Below are 20,647 nucleotides of genomic sequence, written 5' to 3' on the forward strand. Positions count from 1 at the left end.
GTATATCATAGTCGCAGTTGACTATTTTACCAAATGGGCCGAGGCAATGCCTACATTAGATAATACTGGTGAAACAGCTGCCCTTTTCTTTTTCAATCATGTAGTCGCCAGATTCGGCGTACCACAGGCTATAGTCACAGATCATGGATTGCATTTTCGCAATCACATGATGCTCGAATTAGCTGCCAAACTAGGATTGTCTCACGACAGCTCTACTCCGTATTATCCGCAAGCCAATGGACAAGTTGAAGCGATCAACAAGGTCCTGAAGCGCATGTTGCAAAGGATGATCAGAGTTCACAAAAGAAGGTGGCACCTAATCCTATACTCAGCCTTGTGGGCTTACCGAACATCGGTAAGGAATGCAACCGGGTTCACACCCTTCCAACTGGTATATGGCCTGGAAGCAGTCTTACCAGTCTAGTGCGAAATCTCGTCTCTTAAACTCGCAATCGATCTCCTCCCCGGAACTTCAGAAGAAGAGGCCTGTTTCTTGGAATTAATCCAATTGGATGAAACCCATCGTGATGCCGCTTTGGCTAACAAAGCCCATAAGAAACGAGTCAAGGCGTAGTTCGAAAAAAATGTCAAACCCCGTGTCTGCTCAGAAGATGACTTGGTCTTGCTTTACGACCAAGAATCTGATAAATTGGGAGCAGGTAAATTTAAGTCTTTATGGATGGGCCCCTATATTGTTAAACGGGTGTTAGCAAAAGGAGCCTACGAGTTAAAATATTATGACGGAATTCCACTGGCGCAACCTCGTAATGGGTTGTACCTCAAGCGTTACTATGCTTAAATAGTGACCAATATGCTTTTGTTGTATTTTGTTTTCGCTAAAGTGTTCGTTTTGGTCGAGTAATCCACCTTTTTACATTTATTGCAGATGTCAAACCTTTTGGAGACATGTTTTGGATATGCCGACGGAGCGAGTCGTAGTTCGCGGAACCTGTCCTCCGCAGCCTGGGGCATTTTTGATTCAAGTGGCGAGTTAGTAAGTTTCAGAGGTGTATGTATTGGTCAATCAACGAATAACATCGCTGAGTATAGCGCGTTGATAGAACTTCTCTCTAACGCCATCACCCATGGTATACGCCGACTAATCGTCAGGCTAGACTCACAACTCGTAATACTACAACTCAATGGTATATATTCTGTCTGAAACCCAACCATTTATCGCATGTTCCTAAGGGTTAAGATTTTGGAAAGACAATTTGATCTTATTCAATACCAACATATTTCCAGAAACTTAAACACATTAACCGACTCATTAGCAAACTATGTGTTAGATAGACATTTGCAACATTTATAAAAAGAAACACATCATCAATGTTTTACATGTGGATCATATAGCTCAACCAGAATAAAACCCCGAAAATCAAAATATATATATAACTGTTTATGGTTTACATATAATGTTCTGTAACCAAGACAAAATCGGTCACATGACCCAAAAACTCAAAATGCTAGGGGGCACCCTAGTCTAATGATGCTCATGATAGCAAGTCACAGCCTGTGCGATCGTGCGTAAGAGACAAGTCCATCGTCTAGGCACACCAGTAGTATGCCGCTGTAACTGCAAAGGTAGCTCGTCGATCCTCACATCTGGAATACCGAGAGTAAGGCTCTCGACCTGCTCCTGCACAACTGTGAGAGTCTCGGCCACATCAAGGTCACGAAGAATAACCCTCCCGGCAGCCTCTCCTGCTGGGGCAGCGGCTGGCACTCTCAGGCGAACTACTGGATGAACAGGACCAACATCTGCATGTACACATGAGTTTGATTAAAGTCTTGATAGAATAAAGCACAAGAACATTATAAATAAAAACAGTAAACAGTGATATGGTCAAAGATTTTACCAATAGTGCCCCACTACTCGCCATCTGGTAGTACTAAATCCGGATCACCCCGGAAGTCCATGCCAGCATATGGATACTCAGCATAAGCCATCTCCTGACGATCAAACCACCTGAAGAAGGTATCAGAAAACGAAATCTGAGATTGGCCAGCATGCCTAGACATATGGTCAACCCATCTCTGCATACGTGGTTCAGTAGGAGAAGGTAAGTCGAGTGCAATGTACTGCAGCTGCATCAGTGGTATCTTCTCCAAGGCAAAGGCGGTCAAAATAGAACCGAACCTGAAGTTCTTCAACCTCCCGTCCTTTATCTTGGTCAACTAATTTTTCATCACAAGAAGTACTGCATCACACCAGTTGAATATTTTCGGTTGGAGGCATTCCAAGGCATGCTGCATATAGGATCTATTGGCTACATGAAGAGACGCACTACCAGCCATCCTGCCAAAAGTAAACAGGATAGACCTAAGGGACCTGTCAATGACATCACGGATGATGATCTTGCCGTCTTTACTCGGCTGAGATCCTTCCCTGCAATACTGGCGGACATAATCTCTCACAGAGTCACTCCCTCGGGCCGAACCTGACAAAGAGATGGGGGCACCCCGCCTTGACAAGCCAGTCAAGAAGTAAATGTCTACTGCAGTCAAGGGGATAGATTTGCCCCTAATCTGGAAAACTTGATTGATAGGATCCCAAGCATTGAGAAAATACTGTAGTAGGTTAATCTGCTATCTCATGCTAGAGATGTGGAAGAACTTCAGCAAGCCACAGTTTCGCAGCGCGTTCACTGTAACCGGATCATGTAGGGCAATCATGTCTTCTTCTTCATGTTCTCGTTCTCGCAATGTAAGGGTCATTTTGCTCCGAGATCTCTGAAAATCAAACAAGAGAGGAGTTAGATCCTGATTTTGATGAGAAACAGGCAAAAAATTTCATCAAAAACTGTGCAACAAATCCCTTTTCTGCGCCCAACGCACCTGCAGCAGTGTTCCACCTGCGTTGAATGTCAAACTGCCTTCATACTGGTCAACATTCAGCGCAGGTTTCGATATGCCCAGGGTGCGTTGATGGCAGAACGAACCCATCAAACCCGAGGGGCTCAGAAAAGCAGAGAATGAAGCACAGAATGCAGAAAGGAAACCATGAAATGAAAGAGCTCAGGTTTAGCTCCTACCTGGTCCAGACGGTGCCGAGGATTGTCCACAGAATCTCCCGAAATCAGCTGATGAAAATCAAGGGGGAAGAGGCACCTCCAAAGCTCCAACAAACCAAGTTCAAATGAAATGGTAAAATGAGAGGTAAAAACACTTTTTAATTTCTTTTTACGTAGTTAGCGTTTTAATCTCATTTCCAAGCAAATGTTATTCATTTCTAACTAGTTTGATGAAGCAATTGAAAGTACAGCACTATCTTTGAAAGGGCGAAGCTATTTATGGTAAAAAAACAAAACTAGACCATGTTATCGAGCAGTTTTAGCACATAGTTCATGCTCATTAAAAAATAAACATAAGACCGAGCAAGTGTTTCAATCCGCGTTTAAGCTCGTTAAAAAATGAACTATCCTCTGGTAAATAACCACCGTGAATGTAACATTATCAGCCATTAAAGCCTTGGTTGTGTTTGCACCGTCACCTCCACTTTTCCATTGGCCGATCATTCACCTCCATTTGATTGTTTACCCATTTTGAGGAACAGTTGCGAAGAGTGATTTCACTAGCCATCCTTGTGACACTGTCGTGCTTGGAAAATTCCAACCCTTACCTGGAATCAGCTGCTACCCATTTTATCACTCGTTCCTCAAAAGACGAGTCTTCTTTAAGCTCTTTTCATCTGACTCGTAAAACATGAAAAGATTGCCAAGTTTTTGCCTTCCAGCTCGTTAAAGCGACCGTAAGTGCTATCCCTACTCTAGATTTTAATCTTTTTGGACCTGAGGGATTATTGCACAAAAAGATCGAGCGCTTGTTTTGTTCGGCTCGTTAAAACTATCGAAAATTCATCCCTTCTGTATTATTTTATAATTTTTCAGACTTAAGGGATTAGACGACGAAAAATGAATTCCGGAGTTAACTTTACGTACCTTTTCAAACTCTCTAAAAATGAAAAGGATCGAGTTATCTTTGTCGTTAAACTCGTTAAAAACATTAATAGCGACAAACTTGTCTTTAGACGAGAACGAGTTTCACTATCACTAGGCTCGTTAAAACATAGCAATGGGTTTGTCCGAAGGGAAAATTATAGAACAAGCATATGTTATCCTCCTCAAGCTTGACAAAAATAAAGAGGTACTGGTTAGCAATGACTGGGGAAAAATTGGGAAGAAACTCAAAGAATCTTTATTGGTAGCAAGTCTCTCTTGAACATGACACTTCCACTCTGTGCCAGAGTCGGGTTGGGTTGTTTCATTCACCGGTCACATCACCATGGTCACGCCATAGGATCCACATTTGGGGTAAATGCTACCGATCCATCACATAAGTGTCGCCGACATGTTCAAGAGAAGTCATCCAGAGAAGTCACCCGTGTCCCATCCACTACCATACATTATACTTCATTCTTTCATGACCGCCACCCTGAACCATATATCATCAGATCGTTTTCACCTCCATCAAAATCATTTGCTCTGTTCCGTCTCATTGATGTGGGATTCATTAAGGCCCTCCTATGACAGATCGCTTCTTGTCGACATCAACTCATTATCCGAGAAGTTGATCTAGGAACACCCCATTCAGTACTTTGAAGCTTGCATACCTCAATGGCAAGTTTCTCACTTCCGGCGACAGGTATACATCAATGACCTTCGACCGAAAGATTTTGCGTGGTGTTCGACGCCAAGTCCTTTATTCACACCACGTGAATTGTACTGCAGTACCTTGAGGGTCATCATCCTTATCGGTGATTCCTCTCGCGCTTGTTAACAGTTTACATCATTGACTCGTAATCAAGTGATGTCTTTCCATGTTCGACTTCAAAACATTTCTCACATGGATCGACTTGTACTTCGAGTGAAGATCGAACGAGATTGAATACCCCGGATCTAGTTTCATCCATCCGGGCTTCGATATATATTCAGAAAAATAAAGACATTGACATGTACAACATTGCAGCACAGATAATCATCCTACCAAAAGGATGATGACTTCATCAAAATCATCAGTCTACCATCAGACGATTGTCTGTCCTGTGTACATAAAAATGAATTTATAAAGCTGAGCATGGGAATGCCCGCCTCAGCTAGATCATGAAAACAGTATGAAAATAATTTATTGTATTGTATCTTATTACAGGTCTCCTCCCAGCGTTGAAAGAACTTCGGATCCTCCTAATAAAGCATTTCACCCGATAAACGGCCTCATACTTTAGGGGGCAACTGTTATAGACATTTTTGTGCCTTACAGCTCTAAGCATGAAATGTCCATAATCCAAGGGATCCAAAGTCCCTAAAAGTGTTGTTCCTACCCCTAGAGGAACAAGGTCAACCAATTACAGCTTCTCCCAGAAGTTCTCCACCAGAAACTACTCAGAATCAGTCAAATCAGGATCATTTCAGCTGCTCCACTAGCTACCTGCGTTGCATAGCACCCCCGTACACTAGCTAGGTGCGTTGCAACACACCTAAATGCACTACCAGGGTGCGCTGAGCAGGAAATGCCAAATGGCAATGTCATTCCGTGAGGTGCACAGACCATGGAAGCTTCCAGAATCTTCCTCAATGACACTTGCCTCACTGAATTCGACCAAGGATGAGTAAGAGGCTCTCAGCCTCCAACTGGAAGCAAGAACTGACAGAGAGAAGCCACAAGTCAAAACATAAGCTGACTCATCCTCTCTGCTTACATCTATATATGGATCCCTCATCCCAGAGATCCGGAGGCTGGAATTTTGTACTTTGCAGAGAATTGTTGTTGGTTTTGAGATTGAGATTAGTGCATTGGGTGATTTATGCTTTGTTGGAGGTGAAGAAGGGATTCCTTTGCTGGGAGGTAGATGTTGGATCGGGACTCACTTGGTTGTATCTCCTCCTGGATCTTCTTATCATATCAATAAAACTATTTGAGTTTCTCCTACATGCTTGTGTATCAATGATGTTTTGTTATATTTGCACGTTTAGCTTAAATCTGATCCTAAGCTATTTATGAATGTAAATCTATGTCTTTGTGTAGTTTTCCTCTTCTGTGATCTTGCAGGAACTTGGTGAAGCTGGGTAAGTAAGGGAGCAGGTAGCTGGAAGCTGTCAAAGAGGAGAGCGATTGGATCAACAAACTAGCGCAAGACACAGGTTAGTTCGTCCTTCCTGTTCGTTTACATTTCATAAAGAAGAATACGAAAGTAGTTTTCCTTGTTTGTTGCTAAGGCACTGTCACACCTTAGAGTGGGATAGGGGCATTCTGAGTAGATACTTTTCCCAACAACAATCATCAATTCATAATTTCAGCAATTGCGCTCATCATGCCCTACCGACCTACAGAAGTTGTAGAAAAGTTGTTGCGGTGTTTGTACAAAATTCTGTAGCAAATGACAATTATCAGTCATATGTTTGCCTGCTACCTGACATATAGCGCACCACAACGTAGGCCCCGCTCTCGACCCTGCTTGGGTTTCCGACCTGAAAGGCATCGGTCCTCCTCCTGCAATATATTTCGCAAAGATCGGGCAGTGGTCTTTGTCATGCCCATGACCTTTACATTTCAGGCACCATATCTCTTCGAAGGCCTCTCGCCGAACTGTACTGTCCTACTTCAAACTTTGCATTTCGAGGCAAAGATTTTGCAACTGCGCATGGATCTGATGAACCCCCAAACTAGGATCTTGCATCAGTGTTTCATGCAGCCTTATTGCAATCTCCAAGGCCTCTGCCTAAGTTGTAATCTTCTTTTGTGATAGTGCAACCCTTAGGTGAGGCAAGAGAGAAGCCACGAACCATTCGCGATGTTGCCCATCTGTTAAATTCATGTTAGCTTCACGGATTGTACACTTTAACCTCTAATCCAACTCCCAAGGTGTCTCACTTGGTTTCAGCATGATTACGTTGAACCCCACAATTAACTGTGCCTTGGATTTAGGCCTACGAAACTCTTTATTCAGCGGAGTCTGGATCTCTGCCCATGCAGCATTTCAGTTATCATTAGAGTACTTGATGTACCAAGTTAGTGCGTGATCCTTCAAAGCACTAACCAAAGTCGCCTTCTTCATGTGATCGTCTGCGATGCCCTGAGCTTCCCATATATATATTTTATGACGAACTAGAACTGGTCTAGGTCCTCATTTCCCAAGCCCTTAAACAATGGGAGCATCACTGAATTCACCATGTTGAATTGTGGTGGAGGTGGTTGTGGTGTGGATGAAGTTGCAGGTGACGGTGGTGAACGTGGAGGTGGTAGTTGTAGGAACCCTTGTTTTATCAACTGAACTACACTTCGCGGAGAAGCCTACACTACTCCCTCGTCATCACTCAAAGGTGGTGAAATCAGTGGTCTATATTCAGGACTCTTTATTCCTTCATTCCTGTAGGTCTTTCCACTTCACATGGCTCCAAACATCAAGATCGATGCATAACCCGCTTTTCACACAATAACATCTTAATCCAAGTATTTAAAGACTTCAAATACTTACCCCGCGGACCTTTGAAAAAGTGTCACTCTACCTCGTTGTAACTAACTGAGGTATCAACCTCGAATTTAGTCACAAACCCTCCTATGATACGATTGAGACAATGATCGACAACGGCGACAATCTAATCCTCAAAGGCCTCCAGTCTCTGTGCTAACTCTGGGGTCCAGACATTAGGATCGTCAAACCTCCACCTTGCTTGGCTATTTTCCAGCTTCGCAATCCATTCCTGTAACTCAACTGGATAGTAACATAAAAATATCTCGTGCATTTCTGTATATAGGTACCTGTCTAGCCATTGTTCCTTTGTCAGCCGTGGATTCCTGTTCTCCTGTGTCATAAATTCATGGATCTTCCTATCCAACCATCCTTCGATCTCTTTCTTAGTTGGATTCCAGTGATACGACATCGCACATCTCTGATGCAGATTCATGGTCCCAAAAATAGAACCATTTGTTGGATTTGTGGGCCCTGACCCAGGTTCAACATTAGTTGGCCAAACAAATCCCTACACTACTGGCCCTTTTAGCACCAGCCTACAGAGTGCGGACCGAAGTCTCACCTGAAGCAGTATGGGGGGATGCTGGATCCACATTTCCTCACCTTGAGATGGTCGTGACGTCGGTTTATACCCCCTACTCCTGCCTTCATGCAGGTCGCTAAGCCTTATGGCTTATCGATCTAACCTCTATCCCTCCCTTCAGTACCTTCGCGAAGGTGTATGATTGACCTTCGCACAACCCTAACCAGTGATTCAGGTACTTCCGTGCTCCTATGATGATGTATTGTATAAGTTCCCAAGTTATCTCAAGTGTTTTACTTATTCTATTGATCAATTATAGTTATCGTCGTGTAAAAGGATACTCTTACTTGTGTTCAATTAACAGATATAATCACATACATTCGTGCATGAAATAAACATTGTAATATAAACCCATATCATAACATAATATAATCAGATGCATTAACAGAGACTATATACATAGTAATTGCATAATACTTCTATTTATTGATATCTCCAGTTTAATACAGACTAAAGCCACCCTGCGCACATAGTTGTAGGGGTCCGTGCACTCAGCTGCAGACTTCTACCCTAGGCCTCTGTGCACTCAACTGCAGAGCCTATACCTACGCTAAGACCTAAAAACACTTAGACTTCTCCAAGCTAGATCACTTTGTAGAAACCATCTCCACTCTACTTTGCTAAATTACTTCTTAAAGCGTACTTACTGAGCTCCTTTTTATACAATTCCATGGTCCGCAGACCATGGGTAGATATTTACAGCCAACTTGACACTTTACAAAATAAGTGCAGACAACCCTTTATGACTCTTGACACCTTTGTGCTCCGCGACCACAAAATTTGGACACTTTACAACTTTATTACAAAATTGTCCCAAAACATGGGCTTTTAGCCCCAAAATTGCTCTTGGGGAACTCGTTCCCAACAGACTCTCTTGGATATGTGGGAGGAGCTAAGGTGAAAATTCCTTTGCATGTACAAATGAGTGGGTATTTATAGCCAAGGGTGAAACTGACCCTTGTGGCTGTTCGACTACACTCATGACTGTTTGACTTCCATGACTCTTCAACTTTACATGACTCTTCGTACAACAAGTGGGTCCCTTGGACTTCTACATTACACTACATTGATAGAGAATATGGCTTACAGTGGGGATGTGGACCACATGACTCATGACACAACTCGACATGACAATGCTGGTACATTCATGCTGCTGTTGGTGTGCATGTCAAGCTGCAGTTCTGTTGGGTGATGGATGTCCTCATGGTGTGTCCTAACTTCACCTCCACATGGAAAAGTGTGTGGAGTCTCCGATGGTCGTTTGTTCACTTGATGTTGCTTTCGCACATTGCTCCTTGCTTGTATGTTGGAAGGCTTGACAAGTTCATCTGTTAGCGAAAGGTGCATGTTTTTCCATTCGTCCATTTGTGAGCACATCTTGCATGTTCGCTCATCTGGTCCACAAACACATCTTTGAATGATCATCCGTTCATGAGCAGATCTCTTTTCATGCAACATTTGTTTGTCTGTTGGTGAACCTGTCCTTCTGCATGTGATCCATTCATTCATCCCATTCGTTGTCTCACGATGTTTGTTTGTGTACATCTTCATGCAATCACTGATGATGAGATGACGTCAAATCCAAAAACATCCTAGTCTACCATTTCACATGATCATTTCGGATGCAGGTGATCGGGAGAGGCAACAAAGTTGCGAGGCTAGATGGGGGCTCCATGAATTGCTGATGAAAACTGTGCAAGAGTCATTGGGTGATGAAGACAGGCAATCCATATTGACAGTGACTGTCTGCGAGGTCTAGCTCAGCTAGAGGACAAAACTGTGCAATTTTTGAGGGGAACAGTCTAGGCTACAGGAAGGCTGGGTAGGAAAAATCTGCATAGTTTTTGGAATGAGTAGGGGCTTGGTAGCAAAAACTACGTAATTTTTTGGAGACATGTCAAGCTGCAGGGAGGTTAGGCACACAAAAAATGCACAATTTTTTGGAGGAACAGGCCGAGTGTTATAGACATTTTTGTGCCTTACAGCATGAAGCATGAAATGTCAATAATCTAAGGGATCCCAAAGTCCCTAAACATGTTGTTCCTGCCCCTAGAGGAACAAGGTCAGCAAACCACAGCACTAAATATCAGTTCTCCACCTGAAAACACTCAAAAACAAGCTAATTCTGGATCATGTCAACTGCTCCACTGAGCATCTGCGCTGAATGTCAACTGCTCCACTGTGTACCTGCGCTAAATGTCAACTGCAAAGAAGGCTACCTGCCCTGGGTGAGTTTGGACAAGTGGCACAGTCATTCCTCAAAGTGTCAATGCCCAGGAAGCTTCCAAAATGACACTTGGATCAGGGAATTCGCCTTGTGATGAGTAAGAGGGTCTAGATCTCCAAGTGGAAGCAAGAACCTCCAAGTGGACTCAAGAACTGAAGAATAACTGAAGTGGGAGAGGACACTAGTCAGCTTCATGCCAGCCTCAAGCTGACTCATTCTTTCTCCAAAACTCTTATATATAGAGCTCTCTCATGAGGTCTAGGGAGGCTGGAATCTTGTGAATGTAAGGAAGTGTTGTTGGTTTGAGTATAGAACTATTGGGTGATTTTCTTGAAGGAGGTGAAGAGGAGATTTCTTTCTGCTGGGAGGTGATGCTGGATTGGGCCTTTTATGGTTGTATTACTTCCTGAACTTTACTTCTTCCATTAATAAAGCATTTGAGGTTCTTCTATATGCATGTGTCTCAATGGCGTATTGATACTTGTATATTTGATTTATTCTAATCCTTGAATCAATTATGAATGTATGCTTCTTGTAGTTTCCCCTTCTTGTTATTTTACAGGATCTTGGTGTAGCTGGGCCAGTGAAAGAGCAAGGAGCTGGGAGCAAGCAGCAAAGAGAGAAGATTGGATCAATCATTAGCGGAAGACAACGGTTAGTGGATCTCTTTCTCCCCTCTCTTACATCTCATAAAGAAGTAATCTCGAATAGCTTTGCTTTGATTGTTGCTGAGGTACTATCACCCTTAGAGTGGGATAGGGTCATTCCGTATTGGATACTTTTCCCAACAACAAATTGGCGACTCCGCTGGGGATCGTATCTTGTTGGTTGTTTGTGTTTTTGCTATTCATTTCATAAACACAGGGAGTACCGAATCGAACTGCATTTGGATCTTTCAAATGCAAAGTAGAGGGCAGCTACTCTAGCTCAGTTTCTGGGCATGTTTATGATTTGAAGAGCTGATCCACAAGGACTCTAAATAGCTCTTAGTGATAGCTTTTCATCCTCCTTTTCATCCCTTAGTGTGTACTTGACTGATAGCTTATGATTTGGCCAAAAACTGTGAATTTTTGAGCAATCTGTGACCCAGAAACTGAGAAAAACGAAAGTTTATCTCTTCAGTGCAGGCACTGTGAAGGCAATCTACATTTCAGCGTAGTTCCCAAAGGGGCTACCTGCGCTGAAGGTCAAACTACCAGTGTACTACCTGCGCTGAACCAGTTTTTCCTAGTGCTACTGGGGTTCCCTCCTGTTTATTGCCCTGTTTTCACTCTTGTTTTTGCAGCCTGTTACCAGTCAATGTACCTATCTGAAACCAACTTTCCTTGCCACTATTCCGCCTCGGTTGTATAAAGAAACTGTATTTGTTCTTTGTGTATTTCTTATATCATTTGCAGTTTCCCGTAACGAAAGTGAACTAGTCTTGCTGTGGCCTCTTAGATCTAGACCTGTGATAAGTGTCGTTTTGATCTTAAGAGTTAGTTTATTTGTTGTTCATAGCTGATTGAGATTTTTCTTTCATCATATGGTTTGAATTTATATATTTCTAGTGTCGAAACAAGTAAATCTTAAGGTGTCTTTTGATTTTGGACAAGCTTGTTTGCTTTCGCTTGAAATTGAATTCGAAATTATACAACAGCTTTCTTTTTGTATTACACCAACATTAAGAAAGAGAAAAGAAATACCTGCATTGTGCATGTGCATTTTGACAGTTTGCATGTTGATTTAGGGAAAAGTGCATTAGTGTGTGCTCTATGATCTGTGTGAAAAGATGATGTCTTTCTTTTCCCTCAGTAGTTAAGATTTTCAAAGTTGAAAGATTGAAAAGCTTGCTTATCATCTTAGACTGCATTTAGGAGTGTTACTATACATCTCGTGGTGATCCATAAAGGCAAACTGCTAAACAAGATCAACCTTAAAATAAATTGAATTTACATAACAACGCATTGAAACATAACGCAAACACATAGAGGTCTAAGCTAGAGACGTGTTCCGGCGTCGTTAAACGTGATATCTTAGCGTTGAGTGGTTGGGTGATTCCTCCACGGTGAAGCGATAATTTTCAATACGGACTTGTGCTCCCACGTACCGTCGCGTATATATTGGGAGAACCCTATAGGAATAAAGCCTTTATCCAATAGGAAACCGTGTCGGCCGCCCTACTGATCGCGATGCAGTGAACACAACATTCACGAAGATCGACCACTCGTACCGTAAAACGTATTCTGTGGTTTTGCGAAAAGTTTGGCACACCCTCTGCCTAGAACTCCAGAGTAGTTTCTTTTGGCCTTTTTCAAACTCTATAACTGAAAAAGTCCATTCGAGCATTTGTCACTTCAGGCTCGTTAAAACATTGAAGGAGACTAGAGTCATCTTTAGCTTTTTCTCGACTCTTAAAAAGTGAAAAAGCAAGTTGTGTCTAAAGCGTCGTTATAAAATTTATTTTAAATGGAACATAATCACCTCCTATTCCTGCATTGATCTGTAGGTTGAGAACATGGAACGCCCCAACCAAGGAATTCCACATGATGGAAATCCTAGTCCTTTCTCCTCTTGGGGAGAAGTTGGTGCGCCCCACATGGCCACATTGTCACTTCCAGGACTGACAATTGGCCTGCCAATTTGGCTATTCTCAACCAATGTAGTTCAGAACACCATGGTTCCTGAACAGTCGAGTCAACAGTTAGATCAGTCTAAAGCTGCCCACCAGCCTTCTACTTCCTATAACTCTTCCTCCAATCCTTCATCTTCGCAAGGTAGAGCCCACAAAAGCCAAGCTCCCATGGAGAAGAAGGAGAAGAAGAAGAAAGAGAAGAAGAAGAAGGAGCCTAAGGCGACTGGGGGCAAGCAAAAGACATCTAACAAAAATCCACACATAGCACAGACCGAGCCTAAATCACCATGTGTCATATGTAGAGGAGACCACTTCCATAGAGATTGTCCCTGTATTCCCCAGATACTAAGGGACTGGTCCCCTCGTTTGCAAAATTCGGGAGCATCAACCTCTGATAGCCATGTTGAATGCTTACCGTCAACCAGCGGAAGTGAAGGTTCAAGACAAAGAAGGGGAGCAAGATCCCCCTGCAGACTGTGTGAAGGCGATCACGCCATCCACCGTTGTCCCTTCTTAGACGAAGCGAAGAGAGTTTTGGAAGATCGCTCGGTTTCACCGTTGAGACTTCCTCCTGGATACAAAAAACTCGTGCCAAGTCCTTCGTTGGTTGAAAATACAACTGGCCCGCTCAAGTGGTCAGCTGAAGCGCCAGTCATTGAAAATGAACCTACTGAATCCAGACCAGACGAAAGTCTAAAGGTAGAAACGGCAGTTGACCTGGTTCTGCCTTCAGAGGTTTCATCTTCAAATGACACCGTCACTGAAGATTCATCTTCAAATGACACCCACACTGAAGAGAATAAGGATGACACCATCCAGATTCTTTTCATCAACACAGACTTTGATGAGCATCAGGGCAATGCGCCCATTCCTTTATCACAGGAAGGAACATCGTCAGGGTCATATCCGGCCGTGTATTTGGTCCCACCACCAAGCAACCTGGTTGTGTCCTTTGATTGGAACCAACTAGGCAGACCCTAGTTGCCAGCCAGTATACCATTCAGAATCATAGTCCAAATTTATAGAATGGTAATGGCTGGAACTATCATTGATGAAGGGGCATCTGTGAGTATCCTTTCCTCTATTGCTTGGAAAGCACTGGGTTCCCCGGAGCTTTTGCCTGAGATAAGAAATCTCTCGGGCTTTGATAAAGGAACCAGTCGACCATTAGGGATCCTCCCCAATGTACCTGTTACATTGAAAGGGAAGACCGTTCAAATGAACGTAATGGTCGTTCAAGGACCCTTGGATTATAACCTACTCCTTGGACGTGACTATATATATTGCATGGGAGCTATAGTCTCCTCACTCTTTAGAGTAATGTGTTTTCCACACGAAGGAAGAATGGTCAAGCTCGTAGACCAACTTTCATTTTCGGGATCACGCATCGCAAATAGTCACATACCAACCCTCAATGGTCTATTCACTCAAGAAATGTCTCCACCCCCAGTCCTCCTTCCCGATGAGTGCGAGTGATTCGGAAAGATGGGACTGGAACCAAGGGGGCATGCATCCTGGTCTGCTTCGGGCAGAGGAAACCCTAGGTATAAGGTAGAATTTCCGCGAAAGAATATGACTAGTCCGTACCCCGTCCGTGGATGGAAGAGGGGTTGTTCTAGAATAGGATTCTTTTGTCAAGGTTACTTGTTTGACAAAGGTCATTCACCATTGTCTACTTCGGTAGACAGTGCCGAGGAAATGTTTTAGTTTGATGGTGTTAACGAAACAATCTTTGGGTAACCAGAAAGAGGCAAGCCTCACCCTTTAAAACAAAAGTTTTATCGGATAAGTAGGGGCAGCCTTGAAATTATACTTTATACCTGGGGGCATGCAAACCTTTTGGAGTGCAAGCTAAGAGCGGTTATTTATCTGTTTTTGGGATTAGCCGTTTCCGAACTTTCATAAAGAAAGGAGGAGAGGGAGCATAGCTTATGTGAGGTGCAAGCTCTATAAAAAATGGAATCTTGCAGGAGACATTTCTTATCTTATGACTGGTATATCGAGCAGTTTTACCGCGGAATTTATGCTCGTTAAAAAATAGAAAAGCGAGATCCGAGCAGTTTTAGTACATAGTTCATGCTTGTTAAAAAATAAACATAAGGTTGAGCATTCAAGCTCATTAAAAAATGAACATACCCCGGTAAATAACCATTGTGATCATAAATTTATTAGCCATAAAAAGCCTTGGTCGTGTTTGCACCTGCCACCTCCATTCCATTTGGCCAATCGTTCACCTCCATATGATTGTTTACCTATTTTGAGGAACAGCTGCGAAGAGTGATTTCACTTAGCCATCCTTGTGACACTGCCGTGATTGGAAAATTCCAACTTGTACCTGGAATCTGCTGCTATCACTGTTTATCACTCGTTCCTCAAAAGACGAGTCTTCTTTGAGCTCTTTTCATCTAACTCGTAAAATATGAAAAGTTTGTCGAGTTTTGGCCTTCCAGCTCGTTAAAAGGACCGGAAGAGCTATCCCTCCCGTAGATTTTAATCTTTTTGGACCCGAGGGATTATTGCACAAAAAGGTCGAGCGCTTGTTTTATTCGGCTCGTTAAAGTTATCGAAAATTCATCCCTTCTGTATTGTTTTATAATTTTTCAGACTTAAGGGATTAGATGAAAAAAAAGGAATTTTGGAGTTAACTTTCCGTACCTTTTCAGACTCTCTAAAAATGAAAAGGACCGAGTTTTCCTTGTCGTTAGACTCGTTAAAATGATTAAACAGCGACAAACTTGTCTTTAGACGAGAACGAGTTTCCCTATCGCTAGGCTCGTTAAAACATAGCGATGGGCTTGCCCGAAGGGCAAGTTATAGAACAAGCATATGTTATCCTCCTTAAGCTTGACAAAAATAAAGAGGTACTGGTCAGAAATGACTGGGGAAAAATTGGGAGAACCTCAAAGCTTTAATGGTAGCAAGTCGCTCTTGAACATGACACTTTTCCTCCATATCACATCGGGTTGGGTTGTTTCATTCACCGGTCTCATCACCATGGTCCTCGCCAAACCATCCACATTTGGGGTAATGCTACCGATCCATCGCATCAGTGTCGTTATATGTTCAAGAGATGTTGTTCAGAAAGAGTCAACCGTGTCCCATCCACTGCCATACATTATCCTTCATCCATCCATGATCGTCACCCTGAATCATATGTCACAGATTGTTTTCACCTCCATTAAAATCATTAGCTCCGTTCCGCGTCACTGATGTGGGATTCATTAAGGCCCTCCTTTGACGGATCGCTTCTTGTCGACTTCAGCTCATTATCCAAGAAGTTGATCTAGGAACACCCCGCTCAGTACTTTGAAGCTTGCATGCCTCAATGGCAAGTTTCTCACTTCCGGCGACAGGTATACATCAATGACCTTCGACCAGAAGATTTTGCGTGGTGTTCAACGTCAAGTCCTTTATTCACACCACGTGAATTGTACTGCAGTACCTTGAGGGTCATTATCATTATCGGTGATTCCTCTCGCGCTTGTTAACGGTTTACATTATTGACCGGTAATCAAGCGATGTCTTTCCATGTTCGACTTCAGCGCAATTCTCACATGGATCGACTTGTACTTAGAGTGAAGATCGAACGAGTTTGAAGACCTCGGATCTAGTTTCATCCATCCGGGCTGCGATATATATTCAGGAAATATAAAGACATTTGACATGTACATCATTACAGCAGATGATCATCCTAATCAAAGGATGATAATTTTAGCAGAGAATTATCTGTCTACCATCAGACGATCGTCTGTTATATGTACCAAAATGAATTTATAAAGCTGAGCATGGGAATGCCCACCTCAGCTAGATCATGAAAGCAGAATGAAAAATAATGTATTGTATTGTATTTTATTATAGGTCACCTCTCAGCGATTGAATGAACTTCGGATCCTCCTGATAAAGCATTTCACCTGATAAACGACCTCATACTTTAGGGGGCAACTGTTATAGACATTTTTGTGCCTTACAGCATGAAGCATGAAATGTCAATAATCTAAGGGATCCCAAAGTCCCTAAACATGTTGTTCCTGCCCCTAGAGGAACAAGGTCAGCAAACCACAGCACTAAATATCAGTTCTCCACCTGAAAACACTCAAAAACAAGCTAATTCTGGATCATGTCATCTGCTCCACTGAGCATCTGCGCTGAATGTCAACTGCTCCACTGTGTACCTGCGCTGAATGTCAACTGCAAAGAAGGCTACCTGCGCTGGGCGAGTTTGGCCAAGTGGCACAGTCATTCCTCAAAGTGTCAATGCCCAGGAAGCTTCCAAAATGACACTTGGATCAGGGAATTCGCCTTGTGATGAGTAAGAGGGTCTAGATCTCCAAGTGGAAGCAAGAACCTCCAAGTGGACTCAAGAACTGAAGAATAACTGAAGTGGGAGAGGACACTAGTCAGCTTCATGCCATCCTCAAGATGACTCATCCTTTCTCCAAAACTCCTATATATAGAGCTCTCTCATGAGGTCTAGGGAGGCTGGAATCTTGTGAATGTAAGGAAGTGTTGTTGGTTTGAGTATAGAACTATTGGGTGATTTTCTTGAAGGAGGTGAAGAGGAGATTTCTTTCTGCTGGGAGGTGATGCTGGATTGGGCCTTTTATGGTTGTATTACTTCCTGAACTTTACTTCTTCCATTAATAAAGCATTTGAGGTTCTTCTATATGCATGTGTCTCAATGGCATATTGATACTTGTATATTTGATTTATTCTAATCCTTGAATCAATTATGAATGTATGCTTCTTGTAGTTTCCCCTTCTTGTTATTTTACAGGATCTTGGTGTAGCTGGGCCAGTGAAAGAGCAAGGAGCTGGGAGCAAGCAGCAAAGAGAGAAGATTGGATCAATCATTAGCGGAAGACAATGGTTAGTGGATCTCTTTCTCCCCTCTCTTACATCTCATAAAGAAGTAATCTCGAATAGCTTTGCTTTGATTGTTGCTGAGGTACTATCACCCTTAGAGTGGGATAGGGTCATTCCGTATTGGATACTTTTCCCAACAACACCGAGAGCTTGGAAGCCAAAATTGCGTAATTCCTTGAGGGAACTGGTAGCTGGCTGCTAGGTCTCTGGGAGCAGAAACTGCGCAATTCCTGAGGGGAACTGGCAATCAACTATCAGGAGCTTGGCAGCAAAAACTGCACAATTCCTAGAGGGAACTCGTAGTTTTCTGTTGGGAGCTACTGGTGAGAAAAATTGCGCTGATGTTGGGAGGTCGGCTTGTTGATCACCTCTGCACAATTTCTAGGCTGAGCGGACTATTGGGTAGCAGAGGGCCTGCTCATGAAATCTATGCAATTTTTTGGGTGAGCAACCGGTTGAATATCAGGATGGATGGCTGGAAAAATTGCACAATTTTCCGAGGGAGACAAGGACGGGCACTGGGTTTCTGTCTAGCATGTCTGCATAATTTTCTCAGTCAACAGAGTGGGAAATGCTTGTAGAATATGTGCAAGTTTTAGGGGAGTCAGTCATGGGGTGGATACCATGTCAAACTCTCCGATTGACCAACATGGAGACTAATTGACTTGCTTTTGAGCAACGCAACTTGAAATGACTTGCTTGTTGCTTCTGCGTTGTTCTGGGTGACAGTTCATCGAGTCGATGGCGGGGTGATGGTCCAGCAGTTAGAGGGGAATCAAGTCATGAGAACTTCAGCAAAATGACTAAGTGTGTGAATGAGTGAAATATGCATATGTGATCTTGCAAACACACACTTTCATGACTCGACAACAAGACGACTCAAACTATCAATATATACATGTTCAACATGACTGATTGATGGTACAAGTGACAAATGCGACAATTATGATTGATCATTTGTCGACCATGGCGATGCTTGTGCAATAGTGAATGTGACTCTGTGTTTGAGTGCGACAGATGTTTTCATAGAGAAAGCAACAAGTACACACGAAGCGAAGACCTTGAGCATGACTAGAACATGGTTGCAAGCATGAATTTGACATCAACATGCAAAACTTGGATGAAATGAACAAGCAAGGTGGATGCAAAGACTCACATGAGCTCACGGAGTGAACCCGAGTGTGTGCAGGCATCAAGCGAAACTCTCAAGGGAGGCTTCGAAATTTGGTGCAGGCCAAAATTTTGGAGGGTGGTTGTAGCCGCTACAATAGTTGGCAATGCATTGGTGGAACTCTAGCTTCTCTGTTTTGGCTCATTTCTAGCACAGGGCCTTGGTATTTCGTGGAGTATTGAATTGTTGTGCAGGTTACTTCGGCTTCCCCACTTCCCCATGGAAATACATGGTTCACCTTTTTCCAACTCAGTCAAACACAATCAAAATTTTAGCTTGATCACACTGTTTTGAATCCAGGAAGGGTAGTTTAGCTCGTGAGTTGAATATTTTCATAGTATAATCTTTCATCTCTAGTGTTGCTCCACTGCCAGCAGGCCTGGACAGTACCCCGATAGAGTCGCACAGTGTTGGCTATGTGGGGCCTGACCTAGGTTCAGCAGTGAGTTTAGCCAAGAAAATCCTAGTACTACTGGCCCTTTCGTTAATAGTCCGTGGAGCGCGGACTGAGGTCTCACCCGAGGTAGTATGGGAGGGTGCTGGAACCAGGTTTCCGCACCCTGGGGATGTCTGATATGGGATAGAGGAGCGTGATTCAACTGATGAGCCTCATAAATGGGCAGTTATATGGGCTCATTTTACCTCCTAACCTAGTCAAATCAACCATTCTCTTAGCTTATTATATTGATCTGAATGAAAAATGGCATCAACCCATGGTACTCATCCACCCATATTATTCATCGACCCATGGAATTTACCCATGGTATTGTAAATGGCATCCGCCCGTGGTATTGTAAAATCCACCCATGGTATTCATTCACCCATGGAATTTACCCATGGTATTGTAAATGGCATCTGCCCATGGTATTATAAAATCCACCCATGGTATTCATTCACCCATGGAATTGACCCTTGCATTGCCAGAAGAAAAATAGGAGAATGCCCAATAAACAAAACCACAAAGAAGCTTTTTTATTAAAACCGATAATAACTGTAAAGGCTACATTGTGGCGGACAATCTGTCCTTTTACAAAATGTGACTTGTTACTTATAGTATTTTTCAGTTACAATACCACGGGTCAATTCCATGGGTGAATGAATACCATGGGTGGATTTTACAATACCATGGACATATGCCATTTACAATACCATGGGTAAATTCCATGGGTGAATGAATACCATGGGTGGATTTTACAATACCACGGGCGGATGCCATTTACAATACCATGGGTAAATTCCATGGGTCGATGAATAATATGGGTGGATGAGTACCATGGGTTGATGCCATTTTTTATTCGGATCATTCCTCCCTCCTTAAGAAGCAATGGTCCCCATTGCGTAAAGTTCCCTCCTACAAAGCCTTTGTTGAATATGAAGATCCACTGAAGATAAGGGTTTTACGTGGTTAACCCAAAACCCTGATAAATGAAGATCCGAGGATAGAGATACCCTGTAATGCTTGTGACCAACTGTGATTCTGACAGTGTGTGGCCTAGCAAATGGACTTCGATGAACTGTGGGTTTGTGGATGACCCATAACCATGAAGAACGAAGATCCGAGGATAGAGATACCCTATAATGCTTGTGACCAACTGTGATACTAACAGTGTACGGCCTAGCAAATGAACTTCGATGAAGTGTGGGTTTGTGGATGACCCACAACCGTGATGTTGGTTGCTGATGAAGTAGCAGGTGCCTACATAGCCTGGGGTGGGAGG

This window comes from Pinus tabuliformis, chromosome 2_1, assembly GCF_031772625.1.
Source record: "Pinus tabuliformis cultivar Carrire ecotype Pingquan chromosome 2_1, CPIR1, whole genome shotgun sequence".
NCBI classification, from domain to species: Eukaryota; Viridiplantae; Streptophyta; class Pinopsida; order Pinales; family Pinaceae; genus Pinus; species Pinus tabuliformis.